The sequence below is a fragment of the Anolis sagrei genome, chromosome 6 (genome assembly GCF_037176765.1).
Source record: "Anolis sagrei isolate rAnoSag1 chromosome 6, rAnoSag1.mat, whole genome shotgun sequence".
Taxonomy (NCBI): Eukaryota; Metazoa; Chordata; class Lepidosauria; order Squamata; family Dactyloidae; genus Anolis; species Anolis sagrei.
Genome location: NC_090026.1, coordinates 99,528,697 through 99,555,396, shown reverse-complemented (window position 1 = coordinate 99,555,396; position 26,700 = coordinate 99,528,697). Strand labels below are relative to the sequence as shown.

General features: G+C 38.9%; 1 protein-coding gene across 4 annotated transcripts in view; it reads left to right on the top strand.

Annotated features, from left to right (window-relative positions):
• Nucleotides 1-26,700, top strand: part of NXPH1 (neurexophilin 1) — a 197,285-nt gene that overhangs the window by 91,813 nt on the left and 78,772 nt on the right. The gene's annotated exons all lie outside the window — the stretch shown is intronic.

The window sequence follows — 26,700 nt, the reverse complement described above, 5'->3', positions numbered from 1 at the left end:
ATTTAGATACTCCATTTGATCTGAGTCTTCCTGAAAGACCTGGGTCTAATGGAGTATGAGCCCTGTGGGGACTGACTCCCGGAGTACCAAGGGGTCAATCTGCACAGCCTAATTCACTTCTTTAGGCCCTGTAGGCCTGGAGAAAGGAAGAGGGGAACCCACTCCTCCCCAAATCCCCCCACAAACCTTTAAAATAAAATAAAAACTTACTGTGCTGCCATTAGGCCTCTCTGTATGTTTCCTGGAAATTGCTAAATAACACTAGGAGATGGTGGTGGGGGAGGAATCGCTCCTGGACTCCCGCTTCCTGGTGCAACATTGGTACATGCTAGAAAGCATGCAGAGAGGCATAATGGTGGCACAGCAAGTTTTTCTTTTATTTTAAAGGTTTTATGGGAGATTTGGATTGTCCCTATTCCAGTGCGGTAGTTACTATGCTGCAATGGGAACAAGTGACAGGAAAGCCCACTTTTTTTGGGTGCCCGTGCGGACAGCAACATGGGTGAAAATGGGTTACTTTAACCCATGTTCACCAGCAATAAATTGCTGTCTGGAAGCACTCTTAGAGAATCCCAAAAGCACTCTTTAAATCTGTGAATAATCAAATGTACAAACATCAAACCAAAAATGTGGAGGGCTGACTGTACAATAGTCAACAAGAGAACAGGACACCTTCCCAGTCTGACAATGTTATAGAGTGAGACCTATTTCAGTAGGGATATAGAACAATGGTCATGACAAAATGTAGGTTATGCAGTTATGAAATGTTGCAGAGCAAAGGTTTGACACTTCTTATTCCTGTTAGTATTATTCCATATGCTGTCATTACCAAAGATGATGGTGTGCACCATGGAGATGTTCTCCACCATCAGTACCAGAATTTAAGGTCAACTAATAGCAATAAATTCAGGACAGACAAGATGAAGTGTTAGAGTTAGAAATCAAAGTGCAGTTTATTTCCACATGGCTACTGGCTTTCAAGGCTGATTAAACAAACTATGGAAGAAAATACTGCCTGTTGCTTAGCATCATGAAATCTAAATGGAGTGACTCCCTGCTACAGATAGTAGCTAAGGTTGGTCAAAAGTGTTTGGCATTGGTAATGGAAAGTCCATCCCTGATGGCAAAGCAACATCAAGAAATATAATCAATCAACAATTTGCTGCACTTTTATTATGTTCAGAACCAGTTGGCCGAGACAGCTGCCTACTTCTGTCTAATGACAGGACTGGTTGTGGATTACTCACAGTGTAAAAAGGATTACTAGATTAGATGGCGCCCTTTCATGATGTTTTCACACGTCAGCTACCATAATTTGCATCCAGCGGGGCAATGACTGTGATCTTGAGAGTTGTAAAAGTTCCTAAGCTTTTTAGTCAGATCCAGAGAGCTATTTTTCTGAACATGCTGGTACTTGTCTATATATGGACAATACCATACATGGACAATCCCAATCATCTGTGGATCCTGTCTTTTTATTTTTTCCCCTCAGCTTCATTGAAGCATACTGAGATGATTAAGCTGATATTACAACTTAACAAAACCCAGCATGCAGGGAACAAAATAAAGTGTGTTTGCTTGAGAGCTCTTTCCCTATATCTTCTCAAGGCAGCAACATCAGGAAGCAGCTGGTGGGTTTTCAGTACCATAAGAAATCTGGAGGTGGTTTCCTCCTAGCTCTATCAGTCTCCAACTAGTAATAAAACTCCAGGCAAATGGAAAATCCATTTGCATTTTGCAGCTCAGCGCCAGTCGGAACTGCTGAAACAATAAGTGTGGAGGAAGTGTTGGTTGATCTTTCTAATAACCGAGTTTGTTGATTAGATGGTTTTGTTCGAAGGAATTAAACAGGGCAAAAAGGAGGCGAAGGAAACATGCAAATGTAAAGTGCTTCTCACAGCTAGCGTTCATCCATCAGAGATTGCCGTAATTGGCATTGCAGTCCCATTGTGGGTGGGATGGTTAAAATGTTAGCTTAGAACAGAACTTGGAAATACTATATCTTTGTCTATCTCTTTCTCTCATCATTAAAAGTCTTCTTATAGATAACTGGTAACCTGCCTTGAATGAGAAGCAGGGTGGTGAAGTTGTCTGAGTGCTGAACTCCGCCTCTTGGAGATCACGGTTCAAATCCCCATTCAGTCATGGGGACACATAGGGTGACAGTGAGACAAGTCACACTTTCACAGCCAAAAACAAACCCCCATGTTAAGCTTGCCTTAGGGTCACTACAAGTCAGAAATGACTTGAAAGCATATAACTACAAAGCTTGGCCTGATCACTATCCTTTCTCCTAATGTCTGGCATTAACTTGGGCATGGGTACCTGAGAGACAGGATTCATTATGTTCTATACCTGAGGGATTTTAAAATGATGGAACGCTGAAAGGTTTTTTGGATAGGGAGAACTATCTGCAGAGAGGATTAAATTCTTCAGAGCTGAAGCTTCAGGCTTGGAAACTGTCGGTGCGCTGGAGGATTTTATAAAGGAAGACTTCAGAGCTTGATGGTATTACCAGGGATACATTGACAGGTGGCAAAGAGTACTCAAGCCAAACAAAGACATCTGCTGTTGATGCCAATACTACAATATTCAGTCTGTAACCAATAAATGACAAGGTAGAAATAGTTGTTTGACTACGGGAAGGGAAGAGTGTCAGAGCCCTGCAAAAAGGATGATAGTAAATTGTAAGAAAGTCCCAGCAAAAGGTTGAAGCAACAGAAGCCAAAATGTTCTCTATATAATTAGTTGCAAAACTGAAAAGTGGGGTGACTCCTTGTGTTGAAAGTGGCTATAAACTACATAGTTGTGAAGTAAGGAGCAACAGGCTGCCATGAACCAACGTATTTTTTTCTGTCTTCAGTAGCCACTTCTTTGTGTCCTTCATAAAAAGGGGAACCATGAGCGTAACTTGCTAATATGATTCTAGCCAATGTAACTTAACATTTAAGCATTGCCCTTGAGCAGAAGGGGAACAAAAGTTGTGATTTTAAGATTACACCTCCATGCATATATCACAAGGTTGGGCGCTTTCCAAATTCCTTTAGTGGGTTTCAGGAGGTCCAACTTATGTGGCTGGCCTTATTTGCAAAGAGGAACTCTTTGTTAGGAATGCTATATGGATCTTTAAAACATATTATTGTTTATTAGTTTGGTGGTCAAAGCTACACATGGGTGCTGGGTGCAGATTTAAATTAATTCACATTTTTGCATGTGCATTACCCTCCTTCCCATGAGGATTTTAAAAATCAATCTTCTGCTTTTGGTGGTTTTTTGGGGGGAGGAATTTTGGTTGTTGTGTGGTTGCTACAGAATTTTGACCTCTGAAACCACTAAAAAAGTGAGTTGCAATGATGTAAGTCCAATTTAGCTCAATGTAGTTCACTAACAGGATGCCAGATCCTGTTGATAGACTAAACTAGTTCCCCTTGGCTGATGTTGGCTGGAATATATCTTAGGATACAATACATTTAGGGCTTGATTCCATTTTATTTGTGTGTATGTGTGTTTGCATTGTGAGTGATGCCTTTTGAATCTTCCAGACCAATAGTAGCAATGGGAGATGTCGCTTTTGCCAGCTCTCTAGATTTATGACCAGACCGACTTTTTTGTTAAATGAGGAAGGATATCGTTAACTAGCTGACATCTAAATTACTGGGCATTTGAGAACAGCTCTTGGAGATGAATGGATGCAGCATCCAAGAGACGTCTCTATATCAATCACACTCAGTTCACATTTTTTTGAGTTCTTGCTGCTGCGCTGACAGCTAGAGATTTGCTTCAAAAAAGTAATAATAAACAAAAATGGAGACTTCTCTAAAGCCGAGACAGCTGCTTTAGAAGAGAACTGCCCTTTATGCAAATATTGAACTTGAAAGGCGAAAGAATTTTACAATTGCAAACCAAGGCCTGAGATCAATAGGACAGAAAATTGTTACTTTGGTTCAGGGCTCGCTATCCTTTCAGTGGGGGTATAGAATGAAGATTCATTTTCTGATATATTATGGAAAGGCAGCTATCTACCTATGCCCTGAAAAAGGGGAGGGGGTGGTGGTGAAAAGGGGCTGTGATGGTTCCCCATAGTATCTCAATATGAACATTATAAACACATAGATTTTTAGGATAATTGGCACTGACCTCAATTATTATGGTTTCTGATAATGTCTGTTTACAGTGCACTGCTCACATATTCCTGTGGTGGTAATAATACTAATACTGCTAATAAAATGTTTTGTCTGTGATCTGCTTTCTTCTTTCTTCCAAATTAAACCTTTTCTTTTGCCTAGGATTTTAAATTTAACTTTTGGTTTCTAATTTATTTTAATTCTAGGTAGTTTTGTTTCTTTCTTGACTGATGTTTGCATTGATTTTTTAAAAAAAACATAGTATATCTAACTTTCTGTTCTCATGTAGAAGAATGTTTAATAAATATTTATGAAAAGGAAAACATGAATGAGGAGAAAAGAATTTTGCTTTTAATTTGACAGTACAACCCATGGTATTGTTCATGCATTCCAAGATTGTGAATTCAGGCATGTCAACAATAAAATAAGAATACCAAATATTGATTTATAGGAATGCAAGGGTTTTGCTTGAATCCTAAGGACAACAAAAAATTACCGGACATGTTGGAAGGCCATCTGCCTCCAAATGTTATTGGATTGTATTTGTCATTGTTCCCACCCAACATGACCGCTGGTCAGGGATGGTGGTGGTTCAAGTCCTCTGGAACTCAAGGTTGGGAAAGACTTCATGAAATGCAAATCTGCCTCCCAAAACAGCAGCCTTATCTTTAATACACCCTGCCCCAGTCTTAAAGTTCTCCTTTTTGCTTTTCCAATTATAGTAACCATATTCTAGCTCCCTGTTGAGTTTGATTTCTGCATCTTCCATGCCAAGAAGTAAAGAAAGAGCCCATTGGATATGTTATAGTCTCCATTCCGTGTCTTATAATAAAGAGGGGCCTCCATGGATAACAAAGTTCATGGAGGCTCAAGTCTCCTTATTTACAATAGCGTAATAAAACTGTTTCCCTTATATATAATGGCAAAATCAGGGTTTACGTTTGGGATGTTTTTGAATCCATGGAAAGCACTGATGTATACCTAAGTCATTTCTTCTTGATGCTGTAGTAGATGATAGGGGAAAAGCTAATCTGGAAAACTAATTCTGAGAGGGCTTTTCATGCAGCCAAAGGGAGTTTCTTATGATGGCAGTTTATCAGAAAGTAGGCTTCCAAATAGAAAAGTGGTTGTATCTTTCTCTTTTCCATTGCTTCTAGCTGATGGGAAAATCATGCAAAATCCCTATAATCACCACCTGAGGTGCCTATTGCCTTCAACACTGTTTGGAATGCTATGATAGAAGCCTTCTATATTTGGACCTGAGACATATTTCCTCAACATATGTTGACATTTTTACGCGTGGTTATTGCATTTCAAAAGTGTCATGTTTTCCAACACAGGACATCTGTGCTGATAGACAATGTTTGCGGAGTGTAAACATAAATTTAATTGAACGCACAATAAATATACCGATGTAGCAATGCATTTTCACATTAAATGTGAAGTATAGCCATGCTCACCCACTTAGCTGCGATTTCCAGCACATTGTCAACCCGGCATACATCATGTGGACTTGCATAAAATGAGATATGTCTGAAACACAAGCTTTTTCTTCATAGTTTCTTATGGTTTATGATTTAGTTTGATACACAAGTAAAATCAAATAAAAATATGACTATATGATCTGATGGTTCTGAGAGATCTCCATCTTTTTGTCTTTGCCATCATGTATTTTTAGTTTTCAAATAAGGGGATCCTTTGCTGTGACAATAATAGGTACAGGAAAGATGTAGAATGGGGAAACTTATCTTGGGTATGTATATGAAATACCACAGTGGTGTCACTAGAGGAGTGTGGAGGGTGTGGACTGCACTATATGGCATCATCAGAGGAGGTGACACCAACCATGGAGGGTTGGGAGAGAAGTGGAGAAGACAGGATGGAAAGCAACCAAATAATGTCAAGTGGCTGTTTTCTCTCCCTTGACTCAATTAAGGTTATAGGGAGAGAGCTCAAATGGATTTCTTTCTGCTTTTGTGACATACTTTGATTTGTGAAGATACTTTTGTGAACACTCTGACATGTGCAGTCCCACCACCCTCTAAGTCAAAACAAAGGAATTTATATATCATAAGCATATGGAATGTGAAGAAATCTTGTCAATTGTTTCACTCTCATTGAAGCATGCTATAGATCAAGGCTGCCCAATGTGAGATTCCTCACCTGTAAGAGTCTTTGCCTTAGGTATAGAACAAAATAGAAAGTGTATTTTGGTCACGTTTTGGTCAAGTCTGTATACAAAATTGTGTTGCTAAGTATGTATACCTAGCAGGCATGGAAATACTAGCTGATTGACCAAAGGGACCCAGGCATCAACCAACCCACCTATAGATTGATGTACCAAGATGCAGCCTCCTCCTCTTGTGCATATTCTCTGGGATTGTGTGTATACTGATCAGTTCAGGGGATTTGATGATGGCGGTGGTATCATATAAATTGGATAACAACCTGATCTTAAGTTATGTGTCATGCAAACTACTATGATGAAGGTTCAGATACAGGACTTGTGCTGAAGTCTATATTCACTTATTTTGGAAGTGAACCCTGTAGAACTCTGTTAAATAAGATCAATGGGACTTACTTCTCAGTAAATATAGAGCAGCACTGCTAATCCCTCATGTTGACTCAAAGCAGTAGGACTCACCTTTTGTCATTGGTTCTAAGTGTGTGTTGATTCAGTTCTCATCTCTGAAAGAAGGCCAAGTTCAGAGACATCTGCTTTTCTTGACAGGCATATGTGATTTGAGAAGTGGAGAAGATCTGATGCTGATATTCTGATCAATGTAGAAGTCGTGAGCATATGAGGGGGTGGGAAGCCTGCAACACCCACCATTCCACTTTCTTATTTTCCTTACATGGAAGGTGACTTTATGAAGAGATGATGTTCTAGGTCACATGGAAAACTTCTGTTGATAGAAGTACTTCTCTTCTTTTCAAAGTTGCCTCTGTGGATGGGTGACTAGACAGATTTGATTGACTGATTCTGGGGACAACATCTAATTCAGAAAGGTTCTAAAATATTCTTGATAATGAGGCATATCTATATTTGGTTGATAGAACATCCTCTGATGCTGAAAACCACATTTACACAGGGCATAACATTCAAATAAAAATTAAAGCCAAGTCTAACAAATTAAGAAAACATACATGCACAAGTTTCAAGGCATGAAGACTGAAGTAAATGCTCTGGTGTCTGAAACTCTGGGCCAGTCAGTGAGATCCCAGAACTCTACTTGTATACTGTATTAATTCTACAGTGCAAAGGTACCCCATAGCTACTGTTTCAGTGTAGCTTAATTGGGATAAATATTTGGAAGTGGAACTCACCCTCCTCCTCTTCCTCCTCTTCCTCCTCTTCCTCCTCTTCCTCCTCTTCCTCCTCCTCCTCCTCCTCCTCCTCCTCCTCCTCCTCCTCCTCCTCCTCCTCCTCCTCTTGCTATTCTTGTCCTGTTCATTGGAAAGATAATAAATATACAAGTTGTCTTTAAAGTGTCAGGTGCAATGCTTTGCAGAAAATGACCTGTAGAATTTTATATTACCAATTAAACTAAAACATTTATCCTCAGCATCACAGCAGACAGTTCTTTTGCATTTGCAATATCTTTGTTTGTCAAAGGTGGGCCAGACAAGCTATTGGCTTTAGCGAAATAGAATGAGAAAAATGTTTTATTTGTTGTGTTTCTACATTGTATATTTTACAGAAAGCTCTTACAAGGCAGCTTACAAGAAAAGTTAACGTGAAAACAGTTGAAGAAAAACAACAGTATCAGATTAAAAACATGCACAGTGGGTAGCACTAAGATCAATAGAAAGCATGGTGGAATAAAAAAGTATTTAGGGGAACTCAATAATTTTAAAGAAAGCATGCCTTTATGAAATCTTCGAATATGACATGACAAATAATATGTATGCAATGTATTCCTTTTTCTAGAAGTCTGTGAAACATAGATGCCTGAAACTTGGCATGATTACAAGGATTTGCAAAACTCTTCATTTCTACATCTGACCGTGTATGCTTAATTCTTACATATGTTTACATATTGCAAACAGGAGAGGGTGAATTGATGCTTTTTATTAGTAGGGTGAATCAAAGTGACACAAAAGCATGCAAGTTATTTTTTATGATATCTAGTGTTGAAATATTCCAAAGAACCTAGGTTCACAAATTTGGAAGATATTTTTGACTAATCCTAATGACCTCAATTTTATTATAGGCCACTGGCATACCCTCCAAAATTTCATAGATGAAAAACAGGACACATGTGGCCAATAAATGTCAGTACGGGGCCAAGATGGTAAAAGGAATGTATGAAAAAGAGATTGCTTTGGAGAGATAAGACTGAGCATATCTATACGAGCAGTTTAACTCAGGATGGCCAACAATTGACCTCATGGCATCCACAAGGGTCTTCTTGCTCACCATACAAGACAAAACTGCTTAATGATTTTTTGCCTTGTGTTAGACAAAGTTGAGGAATGCTCTAATGTTTCCCTGAAGCTCCATAGAAGCCCTGCATTTCAGGCTAGTGTAAAAGTTTGCCTGATTATGAATTGGAATTGGTCACACTGTTCACAAAGCTGTCTCACTATCCCTGGGATTCATGGTGTGAGGACAGGAGGATGGTCTCTACCTTGGTTGTTCTCTCATGGTTGTTGTGGTGGCTAAAGATCTACTAGCTATCCCTTGGCCAGCAATGATGCCCTGGGACAGCCAGGATTGATTTGGAGCTCTGTGGTCAACATTACAATGGTAACAGGACAACCAAGGTAAGGGTAGCCATTCAATGGGGCTGAACCCAGTTTGGCTCTACAGAGGGATGAAGGTGGGCAGTGGAGTCACCTCCAGGGTTGGTATTATGGACCAACTCTCGATTTTCCTGCCCATGTAGATACACACTCTGTCCTCTCCAAACCCTGGCTGAACCTAGTTTGTAGTAACTGAAAGTCTCCTTCAGTGCCCCTATATCATTGCTAGGTTGTGAGGAATGCTTGGAGCTATAGTGCCAAATCATCCAGAAGGCCACACTTTTCCTACCTGTAACTTAGAAAATTTAAACTTAACAAAAAGTGCAGTTCTTAAAGACTTTATAGGCCATTAGCCACAAGGTTACAGAAAGCTGCTTTTCAGCAGGAGTGCTTCCTGTTGTAGAGGGATTAGTGATTGCATCGAGGATATCTACACTAACGCCATGGCTCTCTGGGGACTCTCCAATGCAGTTACCTCTGTGTAAATTTGCTTGTACATGTTTCAGACTCCTGCTTGGAGCTCAGTGGGAAGTCTCTGTATAGGGTCAGCAGTTCATGATCCGACTTATAAATATGTTAGATAATAGACTTCTTTGGGTTATGTCACCTGCAAGAGCAGTCTTAGCAAACACAGGGAAATCTCCTGAATGGCACCAGAAAGATTTACAATTATTTTTCTCTGTGCTTTGGATTGACAGTTGTATTGATCCTTCCCTTTCATCTTGGCAAGCTGCAAAAGAGCCAACCTAGGCAAAGCAAAACAAAAACAGATTTTCTAAGTCTGGGGTAGATATTGAAGAGAGAATCAAACTCCTGAAGAAAAATATACTGGTATTGCCAATGAATAGAGGTTACAATAGTAACAATATAGAAATCTTTCAATAATTCTTCTAATGCACATAGAAATACATCAGATCTCTCTGTGTATTTTTTCACTTTCATTAAGAGAGTTGAATAATTGCTTTTCTGTTCCAACATATATGTGATGACTAGCTCAGGGAAGTTACTCAAAGGGAGGATTCCATACACTCTATCCCTTCCAAAACATTGGTCTGCAATAGCAGAATGGCTACAAATTACTTCCAGTAGAAGAATACCAGGCTTTACTTTCACTAGATGACTTGAAAGAAATTTCCAGGCTGTTCAATCCCTTGTTGGGGTAGTTGAGGCTATTGAAAAAGTTTTCCACTTCTCGCCTGATCTTCCTGACTTCCAAATATTCCTCATAAGTTTGCTGACATCCCTAAATTTCCTTCTCCTTAAAGTAGGGGTTGGTAAAAAGTGGCCAATGGGGCTCATGTATATATCTATTGTTTGTTTTTAATATTTTTTTACTGAAAAAAACTGCACAAAACATGGCTATCTGGAAAAAAAAGTCACACTTTTTAATATAAAATTCAGTTTTATTTATTTATTTATTTACTTTACTTGTATACCGCTCTTCTCAGCCAATTAGGTGACTCAGAGCGGTTAACAATAAGAAGCAGCAAAAATTCAAAACAACACCATACAGCCATTTAAAAAACAATTGACACACTAACACATTAAGCAAATAACATCAGTGACCATCAATAACATCAATAACAGTTCAATAGCGTCTCATAACTAAAATCATAATCCAAGTTCGTCATCCGTTGTTCCGATTCCTATAATTCATTGTAGTTCATTGCACTGCCTGTTCAAACGCCTGTTCGAATAACCAGGTTTTAACTTTCTTCCGAAATGCCATTAATGAGGGGGCTGATCTGATGTCTATGGGTAGGGCGTTCCATAGCCGAGGGGCCACTACTGAGAAGGCCTTGTCCCTCGTCCCTGCCAACCGCGCCTGAGTTGTAGGCGGGATTGAGAGCAGGGCCTCCCCAGAGTCCTGGTGGGTTCATAGGCAGAGATGCGTTCGGATAGGTATCTTGCAATTATCCCATATCTGATATCCTATACTATCTACTGACTATTTTCTCAAAATACTTTGGGAAGGATAAATGCAGAATGAGAACAGTATTGTTAGGGGTTCACTATTATCCAAGGTTTCAGGCATCCAAGGCTGGGTCTTGGAATGTATCCCCTATGGATATGTGTGTGTGTGTGTGTGTGTGTGTGGGGGGGGTCCACACAAAAATAATACCAGACAATGTTTTTATTGTAAGCTACCTTGTGGATTTTTAAGAAGGATAGATAAGAGGATAGAAGAGGATATGGATTGGCTTAATGTTTCTATATGCTAATTTATATCCCTTAACATAACAATAATGGAGAAGACTGCAAACTGGTTACTTTATATCTGTTCATTCTGATGTCTACATACTGCTGATGGATAGTTTCAAATCTTCTATTGTTGCTTCCATGATTTTAAATAAATCTTCACATTGAACTGCACTTCAAATAAGAGATGCCTTCAAAAAGAAGAATGCCATTGTAAAGTAGGACACATGGCCACTTTAGGCCTAAAAGGAAGGGTAGAAATATTTTTCATAGATTCATTGTGCACACAAGTGTTTGGAGTGGGCACTGTTAAAGCATCAATTGAATTCATATTCAAACTGAATTCAATGGCCAATAGAAATCCTGTTTATTTTACCAGTTTTTTTATATAATGGTAAGCTGTAGCATTGCTTACACATTCGCATATACTAATGCAGAGAGAATTTATGGCGTAACCATTGTGCCAGTGAATGGCTATTGAAGTGGAATATATTTTTCCGGCTTTCCATTTTGATCAATAGGTTAATTAAAGGTCTGTTTTGTAAAACACAAACATGCAAAACCACTCCTACACTCACAGTTCTATATTATTGATTATTTTCATAATTAAAACACAACCAGTTGTAAATATCACCCAATTCAGATCCAATGCCTTCATTCATATGCAGCCAAGAACTGTACACCTACCCCCGAAATCCCATTTTTCTTGTTTAATCCAAGGCAGCAAAGCAAGCTGGCAGCACTTAACGTGATTATGTCAACTTCTCACACAAGTTAGCTTCCAGCTGAGGGAGCTGACGTGAAGCGTCAATACGCCAGGGCTAATTATATTGATGGAGAAAAAGTTACCTTTCCTTTGAGTGCAGCAAATGTTTCCCATGGATAAAAGCTTGCTTTGCACCTTCTGTGATCTTACCCCAAAAGATTTCACAGAGTGGTTAGAAATCTCTGGTGCAATGTAATTACAATAATATATATGATTTAGCCCTCATTGTCTGACAGTTTGACCAGGAATTAAACAGGGGAGCTCTGAGGACTCTGTCATTTGATCACAATCATACTGTATGTTGTCCCCTGTATGTTTACGGTCCAACCTGTGGACTTCATCTTGGATGGAGTGAAGTGACTGCTTCAGATAGTATCTATTGGGTGTAGCAGTGGTTTCTATTAGGCCTGATCAATTATCCTGCTACCTTTGATGAAGTGGAGGAGCACTAGTATCTAGAGGTGACGAGTCAGGAACATCCCTGGCTCTGTGATTTTAAGGCCAAAATGGGAGACCTAGGAATGATTATTGTGATGACTCAGGGTCAATAGTCAGGTGTGTATCCTTGAGAGGTGGACATCTAAACTTTGCTTAAATTTTCTCTTCACTGGAGGTTTTTAATGAGTGGTTGCATGTTCATCTCTCAGGGATACTTTGGTAGTAGATTTTTTTTTACTGGCAGTGGATTGGCTAAATGGTACTGAACTGTCTTCTAATTCTATGAGCCCATGATTCCATGTGATGTTACAAGGGGTGGCCTTTGGTGATTTCACTAATCATCAATCACATTTGGACAGAGGGCCTCAGTCAAAAAGAAGCTATCAAGTTCAACCAATCAGGAAATGCATACAAAAACATTTTTCAGGATAGCACTTTCACCCCAAGATTTCCTTCCCTTAGTTCTGAGGACTAAAGATGCAAGTTGAGATTCTAAGGCATATCAATAATAATTAGTAGTAACAGTGTTCAAGAAAAAAATGAAATGGTAGTCCAAATGGTGTTTGTATGTGACATTGAAGGCTGAGGGCACCGTCCCCTCCTTCACGCCAGGCCATAAACAAATAAACAGCTTGGACCAGCCCTGAGAGCCCAATTCAAAGGCTACTCATGTTGCCTCCTCTTGCATGAACATATGCTGGACTGAAAACCTTTTCTATGTGGGGAACATCAGAAGTTGTGTTGTGCTATATGTTCATTTTATGCACTGATTTAGGCACTTATGACACAAAGTGCCTAAAACAGTGCATAAAATGAACCTATAGCACAATAAGCCAGCCCAAGTCCCTTTAGGGAGATGGAGGCAGGGTACAAAAATAAAGGTATTATTATTATTATTATTATTATTATTATTATTATTATGTTTTGTGAGAGACCTCTCAGAATTGTTCATGGTGGTTGGACATTTTGGGAAATGTGACACCAAATAGTGGAATTTTCATGTGCTTGGAAATATATCTCTCATGCCAAAGACTTCTTTCTACATTTTAGCTAAGCTTACTAAGCAAATAGCATATTTTGAATAATACATTTTTGTATTATTTTGTACCTCTGAGGATGCTTGCCATAGATGCAGGCGAAACGTCAGGAGAAAAATTGCCTCCAGAACATGGCCATATAGCCTGGAAAAACCTACAACAACCCAATACATTTTTGTTTTACATGACAAGTGTGGTTTGCTGCAAAAACTTTATAGTATAGAGCAGTGGTTCTCAACCTGTGTGTCCCCAGGTATTTTGGCCTACAAGTCCCAGAAATCCCAACCAATTTACCAGCTGTTAGAATTTCTGGGAGTTGAAGGCTAAAACATCTGGGGACCCACAGGTTGAGAACCACTGATACAGATTGTTGTAGTCACACGGCTTTCAACATATTCTGTTCCACTGCCTCCCCATACAAAACATCATGTGATCAATGATTTGGACATATAGGAATATATAATATAATGAAATACAAATACGTTTTTATTTGCTTTGATTCCCACTGAGGCCTAGTAGGATGCCACAATGAGAAATCTCATGTCATTTATATAACTTTTAAAACTAGCTCATAAACAAGTACTGTATCAGGTGTCTTGTTCTGATTGCCTTCACCTGCATATCCAATACAGTGAAAAATCAGGGACTTTTTAGTTCTGACAATCTGTTAATGGAATGTGTCCTCTGGGACATTGAGTGAACATGAGCTCTTTTGGGCACCAGGTGAAGATCTTTTTATTCCCCTTGAGTTTCGGTTTGGGGTATGTATTTTTAAAATTTCTGTCCACTATGCTACTTTATGACTGGTAGGAACATCAGAACCAGCCTTACATCAAATCTTGACATTGATTCTACAGTGTTGTCAATGTTGCCCTTGTAGTGACTTCCAAGGGATTCCATCACACTTGTTGGAGATGCTGAGGTCTAAACATGGAATTTATCATGTGCAAAGCGGCATTCTTCCCACTGAATTATTATCTATATTGCAATTTATTTATTTTATGCGTTTATTTTTGAAAACTCACACATTTTGATACATGTATGAATATGCATATGTGTATGTGTAAATACACCATAGTGTTTAAACATCATATGATTTTTGTTTTTCACTTTTTAAAAAGTTAATTTTTATTTCTGGTTTTTGAGAGTTGTATCTTGCTAAGAAAGTGCTTCTATATGTATTTTTTCAAGTTTTGATTATATATAGACTCCAATAACATCTCTAGATTCCTAACAGAATATCTGGGAAATGAACATTCCCAGAGGTTATAGTTTGTTCTTTCAGTAATCGGAATTACTTGATTACAGTTTCTAACATTCATGTCCTGCCTTGGGAATTGAAGTTTAGCTCTCCTTTGCTGCAGAGATTAGGGAGAGAAACAGCAAAGGTTTCGGCAACAGCTGCTGTCCTTAAATTGCTGGTATTTGTCTAGTATCAGAATGTTCCCATCTTGAAATATGAGATTGGGAAATGTCAGTGGCTATTTATTTCTCCAGTGGTAAAAGTGGCACTGTTAAATAAATAAATAATGAGGAGACAAGGCAGCCCAATTTCTCCAGACGACTCTCCTTTCCCCTTAACTTTCAAAGAATTCAAAGTGCAAAGTTTGATCTTTCTAATAGCACTCTTTGCCTCCCTGTTTTCCCTCCCTCCTCGCCTCCTCCTTCCCTCCTCCCTTGGACAGAATACAACAGTAACTCAGTGGTAGAACATGTGCCTTGTATTCAGGAGAAATTAGATGGAGACAATAATTAATTAGGTGATTCAATGGCCCAGCTAGATGTAAGATCTCTTCTAATGATACAATGGCTTGAAAGATACACCTTGATAGTATATTTGATGGAATATATATGATCTCATTGTTTGTGTTGGAATCAATGTAAATAAAGCTTTTTCACATCCTACTTCCATTTGTCTTCTAGTAGTAGTGAAATGCTGAATAAAGAGAAATGGCATGAAACTATTGCTTTCACTCAGGCTAGTGTCTGTTATTTGAATCCTGGGTTTTGGTGCAAAGGGACATGGAACTTTTGGGGGTCAGATGGCGAGAGGAGGAGGTTTGACTGCAAAGGAAGGAAACCCAAACGTATGCCACTGCTTCAAAGACAGATTTCTTGAGCAGTTCACAGATAAAATCCCTAGGGGAACATAAAAGTCTTGGCATCTGTACTTTGTTTTGGGAACAAGTCTTCTGAAGAGCTATCTTGTTGCCTAATGAACTAAGAATCAAAACCTTGGATTGCATTACTGTTTTGATTCCTTATCCCACTAGAGTCTCTTATCAAAATGTGGTCTCATTAAGTTCAAGTAGCACTCTTCAAAATGCAATTTAAAATGTGTTGAACTAACTCAGAATAAATGGAATATAATTATTTGGAAAAAAAAACCCCCACCATGATCTCAATTTATGCTGCAATTTAGCAAGTATGACCAAAAGTTTGTATTTTGCATTTATGAAACCTGCATGTATTACTGATCAGGTCAGAGATCACTGTTTTTGCTAGCTCATGTGTTCACACAAGTGGCTTCAGAGCACTCCTCAGAACTCAGTGCATCATGTTCAGTGGATAAGATGAACACCAGTTTTGCAAATTGCTAGTCATGAGAACTCCTCCTCAGTTCCACATCTCATTCCCCTAAGTTTGGAGTCAATTACTGAAATAAGTTGTAGACAGGTGAACAAATTATTTTATCTTACTGTTGAACTTACTGATCAGTCAGTCAAACAAGAACATAATCTGGCTTTTAGATGTTTGCCAATAGCTTTGTTTCACGTGCCTGCATGTATTTATAAATATGTCTGCATGGCAACTGGATAAGCAGTTTTCTTGTCACAGATAGCACTTCCCATACAAATGCAGGATATAGTCTCAGGCCTAAACCTGACTGTTGTTGTGAATTTCCCATTGATTCCATAGGACTGATAATTCAATTTATGCTTTTGAGTCTAGTTGCACCATTCTATGACATGTTTGTTTCTGGATAATTTTAACTAAACATCCTTCCTGATTAATAGCGAGTCATGGCACATAGATATGGAAGGGATAACCATTAGAAGGCTAACATTCTGGGGAGTATGACCAGATCCTGGAAAATAACTATTTGTAACTACACCTCCACGGATTCCCTGTTCCAATGGCTCTGAGTATGACCCTTCTTGCATTCCCTTTTCCTTGTCTCATGTTTCACTGCATCCTTCTACCTCTCTTCTCTAGATGGCATGGGTAACACACTTCTGTCTTTTTTCATAACCACCTTTACTCCTGTTACAATTAATAGGACTAAGGACCTCATCATATTTGCCACCAAAATCACCACAAATGGTGCCCAGAGTGGGGCATGGGGAACCCGTCGTCCTATGATCTGCATTGCCTAGTTTTCCATTTACCCATCCCATGGAGGGAAGCGTTTGCCACCCAGCTTTCCCTCATTGATCTTAATGCAACACAGGAAGCCTTGTATGTTGCCTCATTGTTGTCGGACACCAGTTCCTCTTCAGTTTTGCCACAGAGCCCGTTGGAAGTAGATGTACATTGTAGAATGGGAGCCAGTGGGTTCCGTGGCAAAACTGAAGAGGAAGCGGCAAATGCCATTGAATCTGGACCTTCTAATTAGGTCCTGAAATAATAATAATAATAATAATAATAATAATAATAATCTTTATTTGTATTCCACCCTTTCTCCCCTTGAGGAATTAGGCTGGTTTCCAACAAACAAGATAAGCATTCAATGTCAGCATCAAAGACAATAATCATAAAAATTTAAACAGAAAAAAATAAATTACAACACTAAACATTATACGGCAAGAAGTTAACACTAAGCAATTCACATCAGATTATAACAATTTAAAAGTTAGCCTAGCCAGGGTGTCATACCAGTTCCATTCCGTTGTCCATACTACAGATTCTATACCTCCTCATTATATGTTTATGAGCATAGAAGAATTTTAAGCTATTTTTAAAAAGAAACTAAGGAGGAGGGCACTTTGATCTTTTTGGGGAGGGAGCTCCAAAGGTGGGAGGTGACCACTGAGGTGGGAGGTGACCACTGAGAATGCCCTCTCTCTTGTTCCCATCAGTTGTGCTCTTGAGAAAGGAGTGGGATTGAGAGCAAGGCCTCCTCTGCCAATTGGGGAGCCCAGGCAGGCTTGTAAAAGGAGATGTGATTTGCTAAATTGGGTCCAAAGTTACTTTAAAGGAGTCTTGTAACTTTGCTTCCCCTTCCAAGTCCTTCATCTTCATAAAATGACACAAATTGTCTTGTTTTTGCCAGAGCAACCAATTCTTCTAGAGACATATGGGAAGTACTTTGGATTAGTCCTAGACAATCCAGTAACAATAATCATGGTTTTGCTGCATTAATTGCTTCTGTTGTCTAGGTTTAGATTACTCTTGGCTATGTTAGGTGCAAGAAAGGACACAGGGCATCCATTTCTGTTTCAATGGAGAGGAATCTCTCTTTCTTTCTCTGTTTTGTCAAGTGACCTCTGCGGAACATAAAAGGTGACACCATTATGCCACAGAAAAATGGAAAGTCCCAGAAGAGCTTGTAAATATTTGGTGTATTTTAGTTTGCTATCTCCTTTCTCTTATCTTTCTGAATGCTAAATAAGCATATATAAAAAGATTGATAAGAAAAAGAGACAAGGACAGGATCAACTGGTGCAGTTGGAGCCAGACATAGTTCATTACATGTTATAACTCCCATAAAATAGGTTTATATCACTTTTGACTCATTGGTTTCAATTAGAATTAGTTGTGAATAACATTGGCTCCAATCCATTCCCATTCTGGATGCTGAAATTTGAATTGGATCTGGAGCCTTATGCAATTTTCTCATGCTGTCTGAACCTACTCTAGAATACAAATCATAGTTTGCATAGGGATGGCAAATTTAGGATATCAAACCACAGTTTGTGCTAATTGTGATTAACTCCTGGTTTTTGAAAAGTTACACAGGTTTCTGAAGCTATTTTGGGAATAGAGTTAATCAGTTTAGATAGCTCCCATCTAACAGGGAACAACTTATATTAGGAACCTCATCACATGGAGATCATTAAGCCAAGGGACAGCAGGGGCATCTGTGGGGCAGCATAGAGAATCTGTCAGCCAGCAGGTTAAATAGTTGGGCAGCACCTCTTATCACTCTCTTACCATCCAATGCTGAAATCTGTCAGGCCCTGGCTAGATCCCATGCTGTCCCTGGCTTTTTCTATGAGAACATGGATAGTTACCAAGACTGCTGCTTAGCATGCTACCAATACGCAATGTGTACGGAGCCAGCATGGAGCCTCACTGGAAGTAGCCCTGCGTCATGTGATAGGCTCTGTTGGGCTCTGTCCTGACTTCATCTTGGCAGCATCCTAGGATGGTACTGAAATACCATGTGATGGTGGCATCAATCCACTTTGGATTTATTGACCCAGGATTTATTGACACCACTGCCTTGGGTGTGGTGTGACTTGAATTGAGGTGCTATGTACAAGCAGCAACTTCTGTTTGATGAAGTTGTTTCCTAGCTGGGACTGAATGGCAAAAAATGCAGTTGGCCTTCTTGTAGTATACAAAAGAACTAAATACATAATGGGACAATTGGCACAGAACCTAATAGTATTACCATTTTGTGCTCCCCAAACTGTTGTTTAAAGTAATACTGTTTATATGATTTATCCCTTCCTCTCTTAAACATATAATAATTCAGAAGAGGTGTTGTTTGAGAATGCTACAACTATTTTATTTAAATCCAATGATTTGCAGAAGACTGAAATCTCAGTAAAGTGGAGAAGCCATAATCATCTGTTGAGCTCTACAGGAGGTCCTAATCCCAAATCCAAATGGGACACTACTTAGAATTTCATAAACAGCATTCTCATATATTTATCCCAGCAATATCTACAGTTGATAACAATGATACAAACTCATTTTGTTTCTCCTTGTTTTAGTGTCTAAGCAGAACCATTACAGAATGAAAGGAGATGGTTAAAACCTTTTTTTACAGAATATTCTTTTCTTCCATTGGGACTTAGATGGTATTAGCAAAGTAATCAGATATTGAGGCAAAAGATAAACACTCAGAAGCACTATATATACTGCCATATAATGCAATTTGAAATTGCATTATATGGTCAGTGTAGAGTCATATAATGCAGTTCAATGCAGTTAAGTTGTGTTATGCGAGTCTACATTGATCACATAATACAGTTTCAAACTGCATTATATGGCAATGAAGTTGGGGCCAGGGACATGTATCTCAAATGTGCATGGCATCAAACTTAAAAAAAAAAACCAAACTCAGCGAGACTATTTTTGCATAACTGTGGCAGGAAATGCTGCTCTTAATTTAGAAATATTATGTAGTTATGTGCAGAATGTAGAATTAGGTTAATTCCCCCCACCCCCATGACTATTTCATTACATTATATTGCATCAGCTCATTTGGCTATATTAATCCCATAATGATATATTAACCAACTTGGGTTGGCCTTTGATTTCAGGATTTGTTTTAAATGTCTAATAATTAGCCAAAGGAAAGAAACCAAACTTTTAAAGGAAGAATTAAGAAAAGAGAGACAGGCCCATGCGATCATTTCCAGTGTAGAGGAAACAAAAAAGGAACTCAGCTCACAAAGGCAACAATCCAGCTCTCAGCAGTGGCAAAGAGGCTGCTTGTGTGGAAGGCAGTCCTGGAGAAATGGGGGACTTCCGCAGATGTGAGAGTGGAAGAAAGATGCATGGCATAACAAGAAGCCATAGAGATCTGAATAAGATGGCTGATGTAATCAAAACAGTGTTCTGCTGTATCCTTCTGGTGCAGAGTTTTTAGATGTCATTGGTTTAGTTCAGTGAATGAGAGCACAGTTTTCTTTTCATTAAGGCTAGGCACAGAAGCTGAAACGAGCTTGTGACTCACAATTTCTGTTTCGTTTGGAAGTGGAATAGGCCATAATAAATTTTAGGATTAGATTGGCTCTAGGTTCAGGATGGTGAACTGTAGCCCTGTAGTCATATGTGCCTCCCCAAATTGCTTTTTGTCACCTGCTTCCAACATCCCCAAACAACCTTCATTTTTTTCTGGCAAAAGAAGGAAAATTCTTTCCTGTGGAAGCCTCCAGGAGTAACTTTTCACCTTTTCAATAAATTATATGCCTCCTTTTAAAATGTATTTAGAATTGGGTCTCATCTCTAAGATGTCTCATTTTGTACGTATAGGTAAATACAGGAAATCCAAAACCTGCAACAATCTGAAATCCAATGCTTGAGACTTTTGGTCTCAAGCATTTTGGATAAGAGATTCGTAGTCTACCTTTTTGTTTGTTTGAATACTTACTTACTTACTTACTTACTCACTTAAATAAATGGACATGGTGCATTAAGTTATCTTGACAGAGCAGAAAGCTCCAGAAAGCCCACCTCTGCCTCCTCGTTCCATATGTGCATATACAACATACTGCTCAGATGCCAGCTCACAGATAATTTACTGGGCAGAAGATTGGGTTTTCTTTGTGTCAAAAGTGACTTGAGAAAGTCACTTCCGATGTGAGAGAATTGGCCGTCTGCAAGGACATTGACCGGGGAATGCCCAGATGTTTGATGTTTTACCATCCTCATGGCAGGCTTCTCTCATGTATCCACATGGGGAACTAGAGCTGACAGAGGGAGCTCAACCCACTATCCCTGGATTTGAACTGCTGACCTATCGGTCATCAGTCCTGCTGGCACAAGAGTTTAACCTATTGCACCACCAGAAAATGGTGGGAGTGAGATAGTCGAGAAGCATCCAATTGTGTACCTTCAGATGTATGAACCAAGACAATGTCATCTTCCCAGGCCTTGAGAGGACCCCTGAGGGTTGGAGCAAAAGTGACAGCCCCAATGTATCCTGAAACCTCTGTTTCTAGGGCTTGCTATCTGGTGACTAATTTGAGTTGTTTAATTTGCATTCATGGACACATAGGGATGAAAGAGTGAGATGTTCATCTCAGTATAGTTGTGAATGGAGAACGTGCTTCCAAGTAGCATTTTTTTTTCATGTAAGAGTATTGTTTGAGAATAAATTAGAATTGCTCAATAGGTCTGCGTGAAACGATCTAAGGGGCAATTTAGACATTACTTTGGTTCCAGCCTATGGAGTAAAGCAACAGGACACCCGCTTTTAAATAATTAACACAAACAGACTTTATTAACTACATAATCCTAGGTAGGATTTGCAATGTAAAAAAGCTGCTATTCTGTTTACAGTGTCCCACTTTTCATTGTAAGCATATTAACTTCTCAGTTTATGAGATGATAGTGCTACTCTAGATGAAGCAAGGGAACCTGGTCAGGACTTGGAATTCAATATGGAGGAAAGGGAGATTTAATTTTCCCCTTCCACTGGTTGTTCCTCATGTTCTGCAATTTATAGTGCCAAAACATGATCTGTTTATATAAGTAAAGCTCTTTTTGCTTTGATATGCTCAGGTGTAGGACAAAGAGCTGAACCAGATGCAGCCGAAATATTATAGTTCTACACATGAGAATCTAAAACAGGATCAGGTCCTCTGTGTCTTTTTTTAAAAAATGCAGTTGCTAGTTATGTCCTATAATATGTGGAGTTTCGCTGTAAGTAAAATCAGGAATACTTTTGGCATGTGTGAAGCAATCCGAGATTCTGCCTGGGTTCAAGGAGCAAATAAATTAACCAAAAATAATAATAAAATAAATGAACACAACAACCCAAAACTTATTGCTTTGATCTAAGCTTGCAAAAAAAAAAAAACCCAACAAACACAAACTGTTTCTGATCTATGCCCCCATTGCATCTTTTGACCCATAATTCCATTCATTATTCCTTTTGCTTTAAAAGGTGTATTATTGTTTTTTTTTTCTGAAAAAAATCAGATGTCCATGTGTGTGACCTCTCAAAGGTCATTCTAATTCCTAATATGGTGTTGTAGTTTTTAATTTTGCTCATATTAAATAAAATATTAATTTTGTATTAAAATAATTTTTTTAAATAAGACAGATAGTGAGGACTCTTCACACATTTTTGGGAGGCTTCAAACAATGGCTTCAAACTACAAGAAAGGAGATTCCATCTGAACATGAGGAAGAACTTCCTGACTGTGAGAGCCGTTCAGTAGTAGAACTCTACCCTGAAGTGTGGTGGAGGCTCCTTTTTTGGAGGCTTTTAAACAGAGGCTGGATGGCCATCTGTCAGGGGTGCTTTGAATGCAATATTCCTGCTTCTTGGCAAGGGGTTGGACTGGATGGCCCATGAGGTCTCCTCCAACTCTATGATTCTATGATTCTAGGTGAGGAGAAATAATGCTTGGCAACCTTTAGCACAGCAGGTTAATTCACCAGCTGCAGAACATCTTGTCAATTGAAAGATTGACAGTTTAAGCCCAGGTCGCGATGAGCTCCTGGCTGTCAGCCCAGTTTCTGCTCACCTAGCAGATTGAAAACAGCAATGTGAGTAAATAAAAAGGTACCTCTTTAAGCGGGGAGATAGTATAAGGTGCCCATAAGGATATGCTGGCGATTTGATTGGGAGGACATCTATGGACAACAAAGCTCCTTGACATGGAAGATGGAGTGACAACCCCCCCCCCCCGCCATGGCCAGAGTCGAGCACAGCTTCCAGATGCCAAAGATGGAAAAAGATGGGAAAGCCTATACCTCTGTTTATGTATTGTCTGTCCTTGTTAATTGTATAACGGCATTGATTGTTTGCTGAATATGTGTAGATAGGGCAGAATATCAATAAAGTATATTATTATTGCCTAAGAAAACCTATGAAATTTATGTTGTGACCATAAGTTGACCACCAAGTTGAAGGCACTAACACACATGGATCTGGTCATCAGTTTATAGAGGGATTCACAAAGACTTATTTCTTCAAGCATTCCTCTCCCACATACATAAGATGAATCCAGTTTCTGACTGGTTCTTTCACTGTTCCTACAGAATATTCTTTCAGCATGTAGTTTCCATTCAAGACTCCATGAAAGGAAACTCTTTTGCCTCGGTTATATGCTGCCAATTCAAAATACTCCAGATGGAATTGTTGTTCATTCACCCATTCTCTCCTGCAATACGGCATACTGTCATACTGAAGTTTTCCAATTCTGCAAGATTCAGCGCCCTTCTTTGTTCTTTCTTTCAATTTTCGATCACTTTTACTGCTACAGCGACTTCCCTTTTATGCTTTCATAGTTTGAAATGCATGGTGTATTTTTTTAAAACCAGAAATAAGGAGGAAAAAATCAATAAAACATTCAAATCCGAATGTCTCAAAGCACAAAGAGAGAACCACAAACAGAGAGGTGAGGATGGTGTGAGATGCAGTTGTAAAATACTTTTAAAAGGTCCGTAGGGTTCCATGAGAACTATGGATTGTTTAGAGATATGCACCCAGTTGCTTTCTTTTACTTCCTACACTTAGAATAAGTCGGAAACCACGTTTTGCTTTGTTCAAGTAACTGGAAAAAAAGTCATATTATTGTAGGACAAAGGGAAAGTACTTTATTTATAGTTCTCTTGATGACAGAAAAGCTTGACCCCGAACTGAAGCTTTTCTCTTTATGTAGGTTATGAAAATGCAGTGTAGCATGCCAGTGTATTGAAGCTATCCACTTCTGTGTAGATGAATAGCAACGAAACATACAACCAACCATGTCAGAATGGTAAATATTACAATTAAAGGAAAAGAAGACAGCTGCTTTTACTGTATGCAGGGGTGCAGAAGAATAGGCAGTAGGTTGGACAGATTTTGTTTTTATGCACACTCACAAATGTTGATGGTTACTGTCAGATTGTTTTTACCTGACACGTTGAAAGATATCCCTAAGACAGACACAAAAGGGGTAAGAGTCCCTTTACTTGGAACAGAAATGACAGCAGATATGATCGGAACATGAAACACTGAGAATTGCTAGAACTCAGATGATTTGGAGAACAGACTAGGATGAAACCAAAAAGAGATTTGGATCACAGGTAGTGACAGATGCTTTTGGAATCCATCCTTCCCCTGAGCTGTCTATCTTCTAAGACAAGCCTAAGAAAGGATGAAAAGTTGTATAAACTATATTCACTAATTATTGTATGGGTCTGTACTGTTTCAGTAATATGTGTTTGCTTTGTGGATATACGTGAGCAATTCATTTGTATACTACAACCAGTCAGTCATAAATAATTGTATGTTTTACACCAAAAACAACTGTCTTACAAAAGCAGTGGGCAAACCTGTGTTTCTCCAGATGTTATTGATATGGATCAACATATTTACCTGCATTTTTGGACTGGATATTTGCTATGGCTTGGCTAATGTCAGGGTTGGGAGAGCTACACAGATCTCCCATGAAACTTTAAAGCAGTGTTTCTCAACGTGGGAGTTGGGTCCCCTGGGGGAGGTTGCGAGGGGGTTTCAGAGGGGTTGCCAGAGACCATCCAAAGACCATCATTTCTTATGGTCTTTGGAACCCCTTTGGCAGAGAAGGCTGGAGATCTCTGAAGGCTGAAGATTCTCTTCCTTTTTGGAAAAAGACTATAAATCCCAGCAACTACAACTCCCAAATGTCTATTTTCCCCAAACTCCACCAGTGTTCACATTTGGGCATGTTGAATATTCATGCCAAGTTTGGTCCAGATCTATCATTGTTTGAGTGCTCACTGGATGTAGGTGAACTACAACTCCAAAACACAAGGTCAGTGCATAAACTCACTAAACTACAAACCCCAGAATTCTGTAGGAGGCAGAAACTGGATTTTAAGTGGATTTTTTTTCTTTAGTGTGAGAAGTAGCACAACTATAAAAATGTGCTCCCAATGCTCTTCTGAAATGTGAGTGAAACATACTATTAATTTATAGAGATGGGCTGTAATTATCAGTATCAATGCATGTATAAATGAACTAAATGAGACGAGACACCTTGTATTCAAGAAAAAACTTCACGTAAAAGAAAAGTGCTCTTATTGGAAAACAGTGTGGTACAAAATGGCAGACACATATATCATAAATGTATCTCACTAAATTGCTCTACAGTGAGAAAATGAAATGGATTATTTTATGGCTTTTTGCCATGATCACTTTATTTGACTGTAGCTCCCTAAATTACTTCACCTTTTATATTGGTTTTAGAGAGGTTATAAAGATTTCCACTTCCTCCTCCACTCGATACCGAATTGAAGGAATCTGGGAGGAAGATGAAACAATAATTGGCAGCGATATTAACAATATGAAATATCCTTTACTAAGGGCTATCTCAAACATTCTGCTTCCCCAACAAATGAAAAGAGATTTTGTCATGATCCTCATTCAGTGGATATTGTGGCCAATGTCCCAGCCTGAAACTGGTTCCTGGGGTGTTTGTGTAGGTGCTGCACAGTGAGACTGGTTTGTTTTAATCCACTTCCAAACTGGATTATAATGTCTGTGTAGAAGCACTTTTAGTGTGATGAAAAAATTGTTTTAGTGTGATAAAAGGCTTTGGTTACTGAACTTTTCCATAAATCTTTGTTGAGTTGTCTCTTACTTGAGTTTATTTTTGAAGTTCTTATGTTAAAAACTGTGACCATGGAGACAAGGTAGAGTGTCTATTGTAAGAGGTCTTCCCCCAGGTTTTGTACATGTTTAAATTTTGTTTTTCAGGTAGAGGATTTATTCTTTCAGCATTTTACTGACTTGCCTCCCTTGTGTAGAATGCTTTAGGGCAGCGTTTCTGAATTGGGGGTGTCAAAGGGATCACCAAAGACCATCAGAAAACACAGCATTTTCTGTTGGTCATGGGGTTTCTGTTTGGGAAGTTTGGCCCAATTCTTTCACTGGTGGGGTTCAGAATGCTCTTTGATTGTAGGTGAACTCTAAATCCCAGAAACTACAACTTCCAAATGTCCAGTGAATGAAAATACATCCTGCATTGTGATTCATAACAGTAGCAAAATGACAGTTATGAAGTAACAACAAAGATAATTTTATGGCTGGGGGTCATCACTACATGAGGAACTGTATTAAGGGGTCATGGCATTAGAAAGTTTGAGAACTACTGCTTTAGGGTGTTGTTGGTAAGCGGCAACATGTAGGATATTAGAAAGTGACAAGCAGGTATCTGAACATCAGATGCTGTAGATGACATTGCTAGGTCCAGAAGCAGAGTTTCTGGAGTAACCATAGGGATATCATTGCCCTCTAGGTACACCACAAAGTCTGTCACCTGTGTCATTATCTCTGCGACATTGCTGGTGAATAACTTTTTAATGTCTGTTGGATTTCTTGAAGCAAGAAATCCAAAGCTTGTGGGAAAGAATTGTTATTATCTAGAACAGATCTCTTTGAATGCTGTGATGGTAAATGACTGGGAATATATTTCAATAGATTTATCTGCAAACTGTAAGTGATAGTAAGTAGTTT